Source organism: Micropterus salmoides, unplaced genomic scaffold (assembly GCF_014851395.1).
Source record: "Micropterus salmoides isolate LMB-PRFRI ecotype aquatic unplaced genomic scaffold, ASM1485139v1 Ms_hic_scaffold_20, whole genome shotgun sequence".
Taxonomy (NCBI): Eukaryota; Metazoa; Chordata; class Actinopteri; order Centrarchiformes; family Centrarchidae; genus Micropterus; species Micropterus salmoides.
In genome coordinates, this window is record NW_024041151.1 from 17,495,168 (window position 1) to 17,508,736 (window position 13,569).

Genomic DNA, 13,569 nt, shown 5'->3' on the forward strand with positions numbered 1-13,569 from the left:
GGTGAATATAAATGCGGTTAAATATACATCAAAGACATAAACAATGGCTAAACAAACAGGATGCACACAATAAGAATGTAGTGGAGCTCAATGTGAATTTAGTTGGCCTGAGTTATTGTGGAGAAGGATTTGATTCTAAGAAAAAGAGAACTAATAAACTCATAGTGATATGATAATTGTCACGGTTTGGTGTGGGTGAGGCAGGTTGGAGGACCCAAACGCAGGACGCAAGGCAGGAAGAGGTATAGTACAAAGGGGTTTTAATAAACAAACAAAAGGCGAGCACACTTACAAACTGAGTGGCTGATGACAGAGTCCCAAAACAAAGGCTGTCCAACAGAAATCCAAAAGGGTGAAAACCAGAATCCAAAACTGAGCAGGGTAACAGGGAGACACGGTGAGTAAGGCTGGAGACACGAGACACACTGCTACACAGGGTGACAACATACAATGACCCGACAAAGACGAGACAGAAACACCAGGTATATATACACACACACACACAGGGACTAACGAGCAGGGCAGGAGCAACACAGGTGAAAGACATGAGGCTAATGAGGCACAGGCAGGGAGAGAGAGCAGGGAAAACAGAGACAGACATGCAGAGGGATAACTGGGGTAACAGACATGACAAGGGTTACCAAACACTAGACGACAGACAAGACAGACCCCCAAAACCCAACATACTATAAAGAAGATACTAACTAAAAAGTGCAACACAAAGAAGAGCTGTCCGGCAGAGTGTGACAATAATAACTAGGTTAAAATAAACTAACCGATTAAAAGACTATTGGACATCAACTTAACCACAGAATGCCGTTGGTTCCTTACAGCTTGTTGTTTCTCCAGCCAGTTGTTGTTCGGCTGGCCTCACGACACTGGTTCCACAAGAGAACAATTGATCCTCTCACTAGGGAAGAAATGGTTATTTAACTTTAATTTCGAGCTGGAAAATTAATTAAGTAGCACAGGATAATATTTCTGTATCATATCATTTATAAAGGAAGTGTCAGAAAGTGTTGGGGATAAAGCATTAGTTAAAACATGATTTAAAGGAATGTCAGTGATCATTGCTGAAAATTAAAGAACACTGCAAAATTAACTTATTTGTGGTTTCTTCTTTTCAACAGCAACAACATGGTAATACAACTACTCAAATTAACGTGGAAAGACCTACTAAGTAACTTAAAGATTCATTTAATTAAATCATGTAATAGGCAAGTTTATAGGGAGACAATATTCATTTGTCCACACAAAGGAATTCGGGGCAGCGTCCTTCTCTGGTGTCTGGAGTTTCTCACACCTAGATGTGAAAGTGAGAGGGCATGTTAAGATTCCAAATTAATGGCTCTTTAATGGGGTAGAGAGTCAAGACTGAAGAAGGAGTCTTTGATGCCCTTTTGATCTTGGGAGTGTTTAGAGGTTGTTTAGTTTATGGCTGCTGAGGTCCCCACAGCCTGGTTCAGGCTGAAGTTAGTCTCTGTGTAATGTTAGTATTGTCAGCATAACAGTCATGCATAGATGTCTATGCACAGAGTCTGTTATCTCAACTTCACCAGAGTTGGAAAATTTTATGATTGGACTGTCCAAAACAGCACATATAGGAAAGCAAACCTTTCACTTTAGGTTTGATCAGCCCGTCACCCCCCTTTTCCTCAGGGAGAGACAAAGAGATTTTTGGACACTGGTACACCATGAAGCCAGAGGAGTCCGGACAGATGCAGACAGATGACGGCAGAAATCACTGATGTTGTGGATTTTCCTAGATGGAAGGCTATAATGTGGGACAGATGTTTTCAAAGCTGGACAGGTAATTAACTAAAGTTAGACTTTAGCGATGCAAATGATATGTAGAAAATATATGTAGTTGGATTGTAATTTCATGTAGTTCTTCTCCAGTCTCTGTTACGGCTTTGTTATGTGGACAGAAATGTGCCCTTACCTTCCTGAGTCAAACAGCTGATGAATATTATTGGCAATAAAACGGAAACAGCAGCTCATATCAGCCAGCTAAGCTTCACATTTTACCGCCCTGGTGGAAAACATGTATTTCTTTTTACTGTTAGTGGTGATATGTGACTTGAATTTGTTTTTTTGGACATTGCTTCACCACTGTGCACACATGTGTAATTTGTACTTTCACATGCTAAATGCCCATTAAAAACGTTTTACCACAAGCTAAAATTATGGCTGTTGTGTATTTTGGGCTACAATGAGATCCGTAGTGAGATACGCCTAACGGATTGTGGCTAACCTTCAGTCTCTCTCGTAGTTGTGATGAACCATGCTGTTGCTGTGACATGCGTTGTAACAATAAACGGTTAATGTTACGTCGTAGTCCGGGGTATGATTATTATATCAAGTAACAAGAAGATGGAAGGATATAACAAAAAGTGGCGACGAGGACGTCTGGACCGACGCTTGCTCTACGCGACGGAGGAATTTTGCATTTTCTCTGCGGTGCCACCCGCTGCCAGGTGATAGCCAGGCAGGGTAGCCTGAATACCACCCGGTGTGAACTGTAAGTAGCCCCGGATATTGACAGGACTGAAGTCACAGGCAGGAGCCGTCTGTGAGGACAAGAGTGCCGTATAGCCAGGAGACCAAAATGGCTGGAATTATCGGCTCAATCGGTCCCTTTGATGAGAGCGTGGAGCAATGGAGCGTTTTTGACTATTTCGTCATGGCTAATGGAATAGATGATGATAAGTTGGTGCCCACTTTCTTGAGTATGATAGGCCCAAAGACTTTTAACTTGCAACGCAACCTTTTACAGCCAGCAAAACCAGGCAGTAAAACCTACAAAGACATTGTGGTAACACTGACTAACCATTTTTCATCCAAGCCTCTGGTGATCGCAGAAAGATTCTGGTTCCACAGACGGAATCAAGAAGAGGGTGAGTCTGTCACCATGTTTGTTGCAGCATTACGCAAGCTAGCTAAGTACTGTGACTTTAAGGATGTTTTAAATGACACATTAAGAGACAGGCTTGTGTGTGGATTAAGAAATGAAGCAGCATAGAAGAAATTACTCATAGAAAGTGACTTAACGCTTGAAAAAGACATCAATATCAGTGTCACAATGGAAATGGCATCAAAGGAAGCTTATCAACTGCATGCTTCTGGCAGAGTGCATAAATTTAGCGGTGACACAGCAAATGCACAAGGGCCATGTTTCTGCTGTGGCCAATCAGGACACCTTGCTACTGACTGTTGGTGTAAAGAGATGGATTGTCACAATTGTGGGAAAAAAGGCCATGTTGAGCGGGTATGCACAAACAAAAAACGCAAAGACAAAGGCTCAAATACTGGAAGTAAAAAAGAGACACTAAAACATAAAAAGGGAAGACATGTTCACACACTTAAGCATGGTAACAACAGAGCGAGTGATTCCTCAGTGGAAGAGCTGTCCACTGTACGGATGAAAGCTCACAAGGGTTTTGGGCCAGACCCAAACTGGAAGGACTGTAAAGATGCAGATAGACACAGGATCACGGGCATCACTAGTGTCATACAGAATCTACAGGAAGTTCATGAAGCACCTACCACTATCTCCTTCAGACCCAGATTTTAAGGGGTATACTGGTCATCGAGTGCCCATAAAAGGAATGACTAAGGTGACTGTTCAGTGTAATGGCCACACTGCCAAGTTGCCAGTTTAAGTTACTAAGAGAAATTATCCTGCCATTATGGGGCGTGCTTGGCTAAAGGAAATCCGTCTTGACTGGCAATAAGTGAGGAAGCTGTCGCACAGTTCCACTTGCCTGCAGGCCATACTGGGAAAGCATGATGAGGTTTTCCGAGATGAGTTAGGCAGAATGAAAAAAATCACAGTAAAGCCACATGTGAAACCTGTGGCAAGACCAGTGCCATACGCCATCCAACCCAAGGTGGAGGCTGACCTGGACGCTCTGGCCAAGAATGGGGTTCTGGAGCCTGTGACAACCAGTGAGTGGGCCACGCCTATCGTTACGTTACCCAAGAAGGACGGGGGGATCTGGACCTGTGGATTAAGGTAACACTCGATCTGGTGCTAGCAGCAGAGCAGTACCCCCTTCCCCTGATTGATGACTTGTATGCTGGACTGAGTGGGGGACAAAAAATCAGCAAAATCGACCTCAATCAGGCTTACTTACAAATGCATGTAGAAGAACAGTCACGGGAGATGCTTACTATTAACACACACAAAGGACTTTTCAGATACTGCAGACTGCCTTTTGGTATCACGTCAGCCCCAGCACTGTTCCTAGACGATATCCTGTGCACTGGAGCAAATGATGAAGAGCACCTGCGCCACCTGGATGCTACTCTCCAGAGATTGAAGGAATATGGCTTGAGAGTCCACAAGGAGAAATGTGAGTTTTTCCAAGTATCTGTGGAATACTTGGGACATGTGATTGACGCTAAGGGGCTTCACACTGCACCGTCAAAAACCACAGCCATTGTGGATGCACCGCCGCCCGAAAATATCAATCAGTTAAGGTCTTTCTTGGGGCTGTTGAACTATTATGGACACTTCATTCCAAACTTGGCATCACTACTGAAACCAGTGCATGACCTTCTACAAAAGGAGAAAGCATGGAAGTGGACGGCCAGCTGTCAGGAAGCTTTTCAAAGGGCGAAAGATGCACCAACATCATCTGAGGTACTTACCCACTTCAACCCATCGCTTACAATTCAGCTCGCCTGCGACGCCTCTCCTTACGGTGTCGGGGCGTTGATCTCTCACATTTTGCCGGATGGCATGGAGAAGCTTTTGCGTCAAGGACATTAAACAAAGCAGAGACCAATTATGCTCAACTGGAACGCAAAGCTTTGAGCATTGTATTTGGAGTCAGGAAATTCCATCAGTACTTGTATGGAAGGAAATTCTCGCTCCCTACGGACCACCGACCTCTCACGACCACTCTCGGCCCATACACTGGTATACCATCTCTTGCTGCCTCCCAACTACAGAGGTGGGCGTTGCTGTTGTCAGGACACTCATATGACATTAAGTATCGCAAGTCAGACTCCCATTGCAACGCGGATGTTCTATCCAGATTGCCGCTTCCTTTCATGAAGCCGGAGTCAACTAGGGAGGACATTTTCTACTTCAGGGAGGTTGAAAAAGCACCTGTTTCGGCTCTCCGGGTAAAAAAGGAGACCAGAACTGACCCTCTGTTGTCTGCTGTCATGAACATGATTGCCGGGGGTCAACCTGCTCGGGGTGATGCAAACTTGAAATCCTTCCTTGGACGGCGGTCGGAGCTGTCTGTTCAGTCGGGCTGTTTGCTGTGGGGGAGGAGAGTGATTATTCCCTTGTCACTCCGAACCCAAGTATTGCGACAACTTCATGCAGGACACAGTGGGATAGTGAGAATGAAGGAGATAGCGAGGAGAAGCTACTTTTGGTGGCCAAACATGGCCAAACAGATTAAAGACTTGGCAAAAAACTGTTCATCTTGTCACAAGGTTAGGAACAACCCACCACTAGCTCCTCTTCATGCCTGGGAGTTCTCACAGGAGCCATGGCATCGTGAGCACATTGACTTTGCAGGTCCATTTGAGGGCAAAATGTTTCTTGTCGCTGTTGACGCACACAGTAAATGGCCTGAAGTGGCTATCGTGAAGTCAACTACCACAGAAAAGACAATAGAGAAGCTAGGAGAAATGTTTAGTCGTTTTGGATCTGCTTCACAGTTCGTCTCTGACAATGGACCTCAACTTGGCTCAGAGGAAATGCATGCCTTCCTGCAAGCGAATGGAGTGCAACACATTAAGTCAGCTCCATACCACCCTTCGACAAACGGCCTTGCAGAAAGGTTTGTCCAGATGATGAAACATGCACTGAAAGCATCTCAAGGCCAAGGAACACTGCAACAAAGACTGTACAATTTTCTGCTAAACTACCGCAGCAGTCCACATGCCACAACAAAGACATCTCCTGCCAGCCTGATGTTTAAGAGAGATCTGTGCACCACTTTCGATCTCTTGAAACCATCAGCAGTGAAGGACACTGTTCGGAGGTAACAAGAGAAGCAGATTATGCGAAGAGATCATCAGGCCAAGGACAGAGTTTTCACTTAAGGAGAATCGGTGTTGGCCAGGAACTACAGAGGCGAACCTAAGTGGGTTCCTGCAACTGTTCTTGCACAAACTGGACCAGTATCTATCTCAACTCTTACAAACTCCTACTGTGCACGCAGAGCCGTCTCTTGGAGATTCGTCAGATGCACCTCCACACTCACCAGTTCACCTACCTACACAAGTGCAGAACTCCACTACACCAGAAACAAGCTTTCCAGTTGTGAACGAGACTGTGACACCTTGTTTTGCATCAGCATCAGAACTCAGCCCTCCATTGGAGTGCAAAAAGACTGATGTTCCTGCAGACTGCCGATACCCCACCAGAGAGTGCCAGCCTCCTGCATGCCTGAATTATGAGGCAAGATAGTAGCTGACCTAAGTCAACGGGGCAGAATAATCCCCATAGGTACAGTCAGGGGCCGAGGTAGTCTACCCTCACCCCTAAGGTAGCACAGAGAAACAGATGTGAAGTAAAGTTGCACTATAGTTACTTACTGTACACAGTAAGCTGGGCAGCAAAAGAGAAATGTTGTAATGTTCATGTTTTAAAGAACATGTATGATGTTATTTGGAATTGGTAAGCCTACAGCCTACTCTTTATTTCCCTCATAAATACAGAAACAGAAGGGGGGAGGTCACATTAAACTAGAAATAAAAGATGTTAAGCAATACTAGCCTGAGTATTACTTGTTTTTGGACCGTATAGGAATTAAGTGGTATTGCACATCACTAATATTCATGCAACTGACTTTTTTAAATATTGCCACTTCTTTTAACTTTAAACATGGCTATGGTCAAACACATTACCGTGGTCATACATTTGACTTGGTTTGTAAGCATTTCCTCTGTGGAATTACTGGATATGACCACATCTGACCACAGATGGATAGTTTTTAACTGTGAATCACCAGTTACTCATACTGCCTCATCAAGCTCCTTGTGTCCTGGCACCCTTAATGAACAAAGCATTTTAAAGGTTTGCACATTGTTTTAAGAATCAAAGCCAACACCTGTTTGATTGTCACACCAATGATCTGGCCAACCATTTCAATCAGATTTGCTTGTCCTCATTAAACATTATTGCACCTCTCAAGGTTAGCCTAAGTCTACAGCTAATAAGCAGACCAGGATAAACAACAACATTCGCAGCTGTAAAAGTAAATGCAGAAAAGCAGAGTGCAGATCCAGTCTCAAAGTTCATTACCTCAGTATGGAGGACTACAATAACGTGGTTAAGGATGCGAGAACACACTATTTTTCTGAACACATTGCCGGTAAATTCAGCCCCTCTGTGCCTCAGCTGAAAGTGTTGATGATTATGAATTGTTTTCATCTTATTTTACTGATACTATGGTGTCGAATAGAGCCTCTATTACCCTCTCTGCCTCTTACTCAGAGGTCCCTCACCAGCAACAACATATTTTTAACCAATTTTATCCCATTGACTTGTCTGAGTTTTTAAAAACAGTATCACAGATGGGAGTGTCTTCCAGCCCACTTGATGTAATACCAACAAAGTTTTTATTGAAAGTGATGGACTTTGTTGGGCCCTATTTGCTTTCTGTTTTTAACAAATCCCTATCTACCATTTGTGTCCCTGACTATTTTAAAACAGCTTGTGTGAACCCACTATTAAAAAGCCTGGTCTGGATTACTGCCTCCAAAATTTGAATCCAATTTCCAAATTATCTTCCATATCAAAGATGTTAGAAAAAGATGTTAGAAAAAAATGTGTTGAAACAACTGCTCTGCACGCTGGAAAATAACAAAATGTTTGAAAAGTTTCAGTCTGGTACCCAAGCGGGAAGCTTCCGGTCAGCAATCTGATGCGAACGGCCAGCAGGGGGTGACTCTTCTGGTTGCAAAAAGAAGTTCTGCTCCATTAGAAATAATGGCAAAATGACCGTACTTCCCAGCTGAATAATTACCTCAGTAAACACTTTCCTGATGAGTTTATGATCTCAATCACTAGTTTCATGTTTTCTTCAATACAAAATGATGTCCATAAATAATGTAAGTAAATAATGGTCCCATTTATTTTAAAATAGACCATAAAGCATTAAAGTAAAGACCATAAAGTATGTTTCAGGGCAGGATTATCTATGATTGACAAGTCATTACCATGGCATGATCTGTCAATCAGGCTAGAGCTGAGTCGTACCCACGGCACTGTGTAAATTTAACCAGCTTATAAGGAGCTGTTCACTTTCTCTGGTGAGTACATTTAGTTTTAAGACTGTTACTACACAAAGTTATCAGCCCTGTTAAAATGAATTACAGATGAACCTAATTAAGCAAGCTAGCTAGCTCCGCACATGGCCGTTAGTGCCGCCATCTTGTCCAAATAAGGCACTTCCTGGTTGCCGAACTCGAGGCTTCAACTGCAGTCCACAAACCAACAGGTGACATCATGATGATTACGTCCACTTCTTATATACAGTCTATGGAAGTACCACAGCACTGAGACTGACCTGCTTATAGTCGCCAATAACCTTTTAATGTCTGCTGATGATGGCTTCCAGTACCAGTACTCCTGGACCTTAGCGCTGCATTTGACACCATTTATCCCAACATTATGTTAGACAGACTGAGGCACTGGGTGGGGATATCTGGTACTGCTTTAGAATGGTTATCATCAACCCGTCATTTGAGGTTCTGTGTGTGTGAATAACTATGTCTCTTCAATCTGTTCGGTTAAATATGAAGTGCCTCAGAGGTCAGTCTTAGGACTCATTTTTATTTTTCTTGTGACACTGAGACCATCTTACACGGGTTTACTCATCATCACACCTGGATTACTGCAATAGCATTTTTCCTTGTTTGATCTATCTATTGATCGACTCGAGACTGTCCAGAAAAATTTGATGATACCACCCCGTTTTAACATTACACTGGCTCCCAGTATATTTTAGTATAGATTTTAAAATTACTTCATGGCTTCTCCCTGTTATATCTCTGACCTTTTAGTCCCATGCACGCCAGCGCAGCCTTGAGATCCTCAGGCAGAGGTCCGTTGTCTGTTCCAGAGTCTCAACTGAAAACTAAAAGGGACAAAGCTGTTTTGAAAATAAAGATTTTTTATATTTTTTTTATTATTTTTATTCTTATTATTACACAGGTAGCACTGGCACATGTATGGAATGGTGAGAAAAGTTTCTGTCAGCTGGGGTTTAAAATGGCTGCTGTCATCCAGTTGACCAACGTGAGGCAGTAATCAACTCTGCTAGTCCAATCCATACATTGCACGTCTTCATTCAACGCGCCAACAACACAGCATAGTTCAAACATAGTTTAAGCAGCACTGGTTCAGAAAAATATTACTCCAATTGGACAACATACATTTGCATTAGCGCAAGTAGGACAATGAAATTAGGTAATACCCCATAAACTGGCATTTTTCATCATACAATGTTAACAAGTGCAGATGAATTGTATTTCATGCCCGGACCTAGCACACACATGCACACACAGGAGCATAGAACACGCACACACCACATACAAGAATACAACGCGCATGCAGACAAACACGCACAGACACCCCATACACATACACACACACACACACACACACACACAGGTATTTAGGATTGGCCATTTAGCCATTTGTCCATTTAGTCATTTGTCCATTTAGGATTGGCCATTTATGATTGGGCATTTGGGCATTTAGGCATTTAGGACTGAGTCATGTATGCAATGAAGAGGTGTGGCCTGAAGGCTGGAGGGAGGGTTTGAAACGGCTGAGGCGAAGAGGCACTTTATGGACTGCTGGGGGGGCTCTGACTGCCAGCACACTGCTATGAAACCAAGCAGAGCAAGTGAGCAGGCCTGAAGTGAGGACTATAATTTTTAATACCATAACTAAAAGCGTACAGCATTTCTGTCCATGTGGCCTCACACACAAAGTCAACAGTGAAAGGAGCGCTATCTGTCTGACGAGAAAGCAGCGGACAGTACAGCAGGTAAGATATGCTAACATTAGCAATTTAGCTTTAATAGGCTAAATGTTGCTGACATGCATGAGTAACGTTAGTACATGCAGGTTTTTAAAAATGCGGCTAACCCCGCTGTGGGCTGTGTGCATAAACTGTAAAAATAAGCTGTAGAAGCTGTGTTTGTGATTAACAGCACCATGCTGGGTAGGTGACAGGTGTGTGTTTACAGTGTTTGTGTGCTCTGAAAAACACAACAAGTCTCATTTTGTTTTTCACTTCCCTGTGTTTCGAGTCTTCTCGTCTGTCCCTGTTTGTTATTGTCCCATACTCAGTCTAATGGCTCCCGCTCAGCTGCGTCTCTACCAAGCGGCAACCTCCGGCTCTCAGTTCCGATACCAATACGGAAGTATCTGAAACTGCAATTCATCGAGTGGCCACTTGAGGCTGGCTGCAGAAGTGAGTCAATCTCCATTGACCCCCATGTTAAAAAGCCCAACTTTACAGCAGAATAAAACATGTTTACAGCCTGGTTAAAAAAATGGTTTTAGTGCATATCGCTAATTTTGCCCTTCGTGACAACTGTGAGGGGGGTGAATTTTTTTATAACTCACCTGTTTAAATTATATTAAGCCTTAAAGTTCTGCGTTATTAGGGGCGTGGCCGCTTTGATTGACAGGCAACTTTAGCCACTGCCACTCCTAGCACTCGGTCCGCCGTCTGTTAGCCTCACTCAGCCACACGAAGCTCTGAGGCTCAGTCTGTCCGAGCCTTTTGGACATTTCTACATGCAGATACTGGATGAATAATGGCAGGCTGTGCAATTTGTTGGAGAGAGAACCTCCAGGAAATCCGTGTTCTACTTGGTGAGTGAAATTCCTGTATTTTATTTATGTGTTAACATTTAACAGCTGTCGCTGTCGGCATATAGCTTGTTAGCTTAACGTTAGCTTGTTAATGTTACGCTAATTAGCCAGATACGAGCAGCCCCAAGCTGCTAAGTTAGTGTAAGTAAATAAGTTAGTGTGTTCTAACCGCAGCTTTTAATGAGTCAAAAACAAGTCAGCAAGTAGAGAGAAGCCAAAATGTAATGTTATTAGATTAAAGGAGAACTCCGTACAATTTTTTAGTTAATCTTGATCGTTATACCTAAAGAGTGTCTTTGTGCCTCTTAACAGACACAAAATGCAATGAAAATGTCTGTCCAACATGAACAGGGCCCTTACATGACAACAAGATGCGTTTAGCAACTTAGCCATTGTTTAAATTCACCTAAATAGTGTTTTAGACGGCTAGCTGTAGTCTCGTGCTGAAATCCTGTGGGAACTCAGTTGTTGCCGGAAAAAGGTAAAGAGCAGTGTGCAGGTGGGGGGAGCGTAGTGCGTGAAGAGTGATGATCGGAGTTGCTCACAAGTGAAGAAGCTTGGAGTAACGTAACTATGGAAAATATTGAAGATTTTGAACACATGGAAGAGGCTTTTGAGTTTGATGGTCGTCCTTATTCATTCGAACCCGAATATACAGACGAAGAACTAGCCTCACAAGAGTTGGAAAGAAGGAGACAGACAGAGGGGCAACTGGCAGATGAAGCATATGCTTCAAGGACACGGATTTCGGACAACTGGTGGTGTTTGTGTGGGTGTTGTGACCCAATGCCTACCAAGGAAGAAAGCCTGTGCTGTAAAGAGTGGGATCTCATACAGCCAGGTAACGAAAAATGTGTCACCTGTACCGAGGAATTGCCTGCTCTTATCCAAAAGGCAGTCCTGGACACTTTCTTCTTCATTCCTAAAATAAACTGGAAGAGACGTCCAAAACTGGAGAGACTACATGGGCAGCTATCCATAGAGTGAGTTGAATATCTGATGGATTACATGACATATACCTTTTCCTTTCCATTTTATTAGTATAAATTTTTTTTGCTGTAAATACATTAGCCACTTCTCTAGTGAACTCACCAAACATCTGCTCTCTCTGCCCCCACCCCCATTCCCTATAGCCATTCCACACTGGTGGCCTACTGTGTTGTATTAGAATGGGCACTAAAAGGAGCGCGCCTTGGGCGTAGCAGTAGAAGACCATTACCTAGCTGTGTTGTATCAGTGATCAGAAGAATTTATCCCTCCCCCACTGGTACTTAACATTGGATTTCAGGAGGCAGAGGAGATATTCTAAATGTTTGGTCTGAATTGTACATTGTGCATGTTCAAAAAGATTGCATCATGTCATTCATTATAATAAAGATAGTAAATCAAAATCTTGTTATTCTTGTGCTCCTGTGTTTTTACTCGAACTATAAGAACACAGTATTACAGTTACAAACAAAACTTTATTTTACAACAATAAATTACAGAACAGTGTAAGCTTTATATAAAAAATGTCAACATGGTCAGATAATAGTGGTGTTGTCAAGCTCAAAAGCGATGTCACTGGTCTCACTAACTCCGTAGCTATCCAGCCATCTAAACAGTCATCAATAAAGCCACAGGAGACACTGTGCCGTTTGTGGAGTTTATCAATAAAGTTTGTGAAACTGAAACAGATACAACAATACATATCAATAACAGCGTTACAGTACAGTCAATGAAAGCTACCGTATATAGCTAAGTAGCTAAATAGCTAAATCAGTTGAGTGATAGCTGTGTATAGTACAGCACCAGCATAAACAGCCATAAACTAGCTTCAGAAATGTCTACATGACAAATATAACAACAGACATGCGGTGTTAATGTATACAAACATCATTACTTACAGACATTGCGTTTAGCAAGACTTATGAAGGAGGATGCGAGAGACGTTACCGCAGCACCTACATATCTGAACTGAATCCCTTGTGCATGCTGAAAACAACTTCCGGGGTCACCCAGCACAACTACTTCCTGTATCACTAAAGCAGCTACTTCCTACTTCAGAATACAACACTTAGACATTGAAATGGCCAGTAGGAGGCAGTAAACCCATACATAAATCACTCTGAACATAAGAAAGCACAGTCCATAACAAGCGAAGTTTTGGTATGAGCGACCAGATCACCCTTGTCCGGCCTTGGAATTGGAGCAATGTTCTGGAGCAATTTCCTTGGTCCTGGTTTACGAGGGGGTAAAGTGTAGGAGAAGATGACAGTGCTGTCCTCTCTCCTTCTCAGCACACGCTCAACAAGATCATGACGAAAGGCCTGTGTGGTGTTGTCAAACATGGGTTTTGCAACCCATTGCTGACTCTGTCTTGAGTGTACAGCTTTGTACCGTGGTTGTCCTAAAATACATGAAATTACATATTAAATACAGCATCTCCATGGAAAACCTGAAGAGACTAGGTAGTATACAATGAATGTGACGTCATGTAAAACATTGATGTAAAGGAGCATATATTATATGATACCTTCTTTTGTCTTCGCCTGTGGTCTCCCAACATTGCTATTATGGTCCACTATTGCGAGTGGGGTACGAGCCCTCATGCTGTCGTAACTGAAGTGAAGTCGCTTCTCAGCATACTTCAGCATGACCTGATGGTACACCTCCAAAGATCCTGTATAAATGTAATGTCACACACTCAATGACCCAGTGTAACT

At 42.9% G+C, this 13,569-nt stretch overlaps 1 long non-coding RNA gene and 1 pseudogene across 1 annotated transcript; one reads left to right on the forward strand and one right to left on the reverse strand.

The window, feature by feature from the left end:
- Positions 1-3,818: 3,818 nt before the first annotated feature.
- LOC119914987 lies at positions 3,819-6,012 on the forward strand (annotated as a pseudogene).
- Positions 6,013-12,307: 6,295 nt separating this feature from the next.
- Positions 12,308-13,211, reverse strand: LOC119914172. Its single transcript, XR_005446738.1, has 2 exons — positions 12,751-13,211; positions 12,308-12,531 (listed from the first exon to the last, which is right to left on the reverse strand). It is a non-coding gene; the product is annotated as an uncharacterized LOC119914172 (long non-coding RNA).
- Positions 13,212-13,569: the final 358 nt, after the last annotated feature.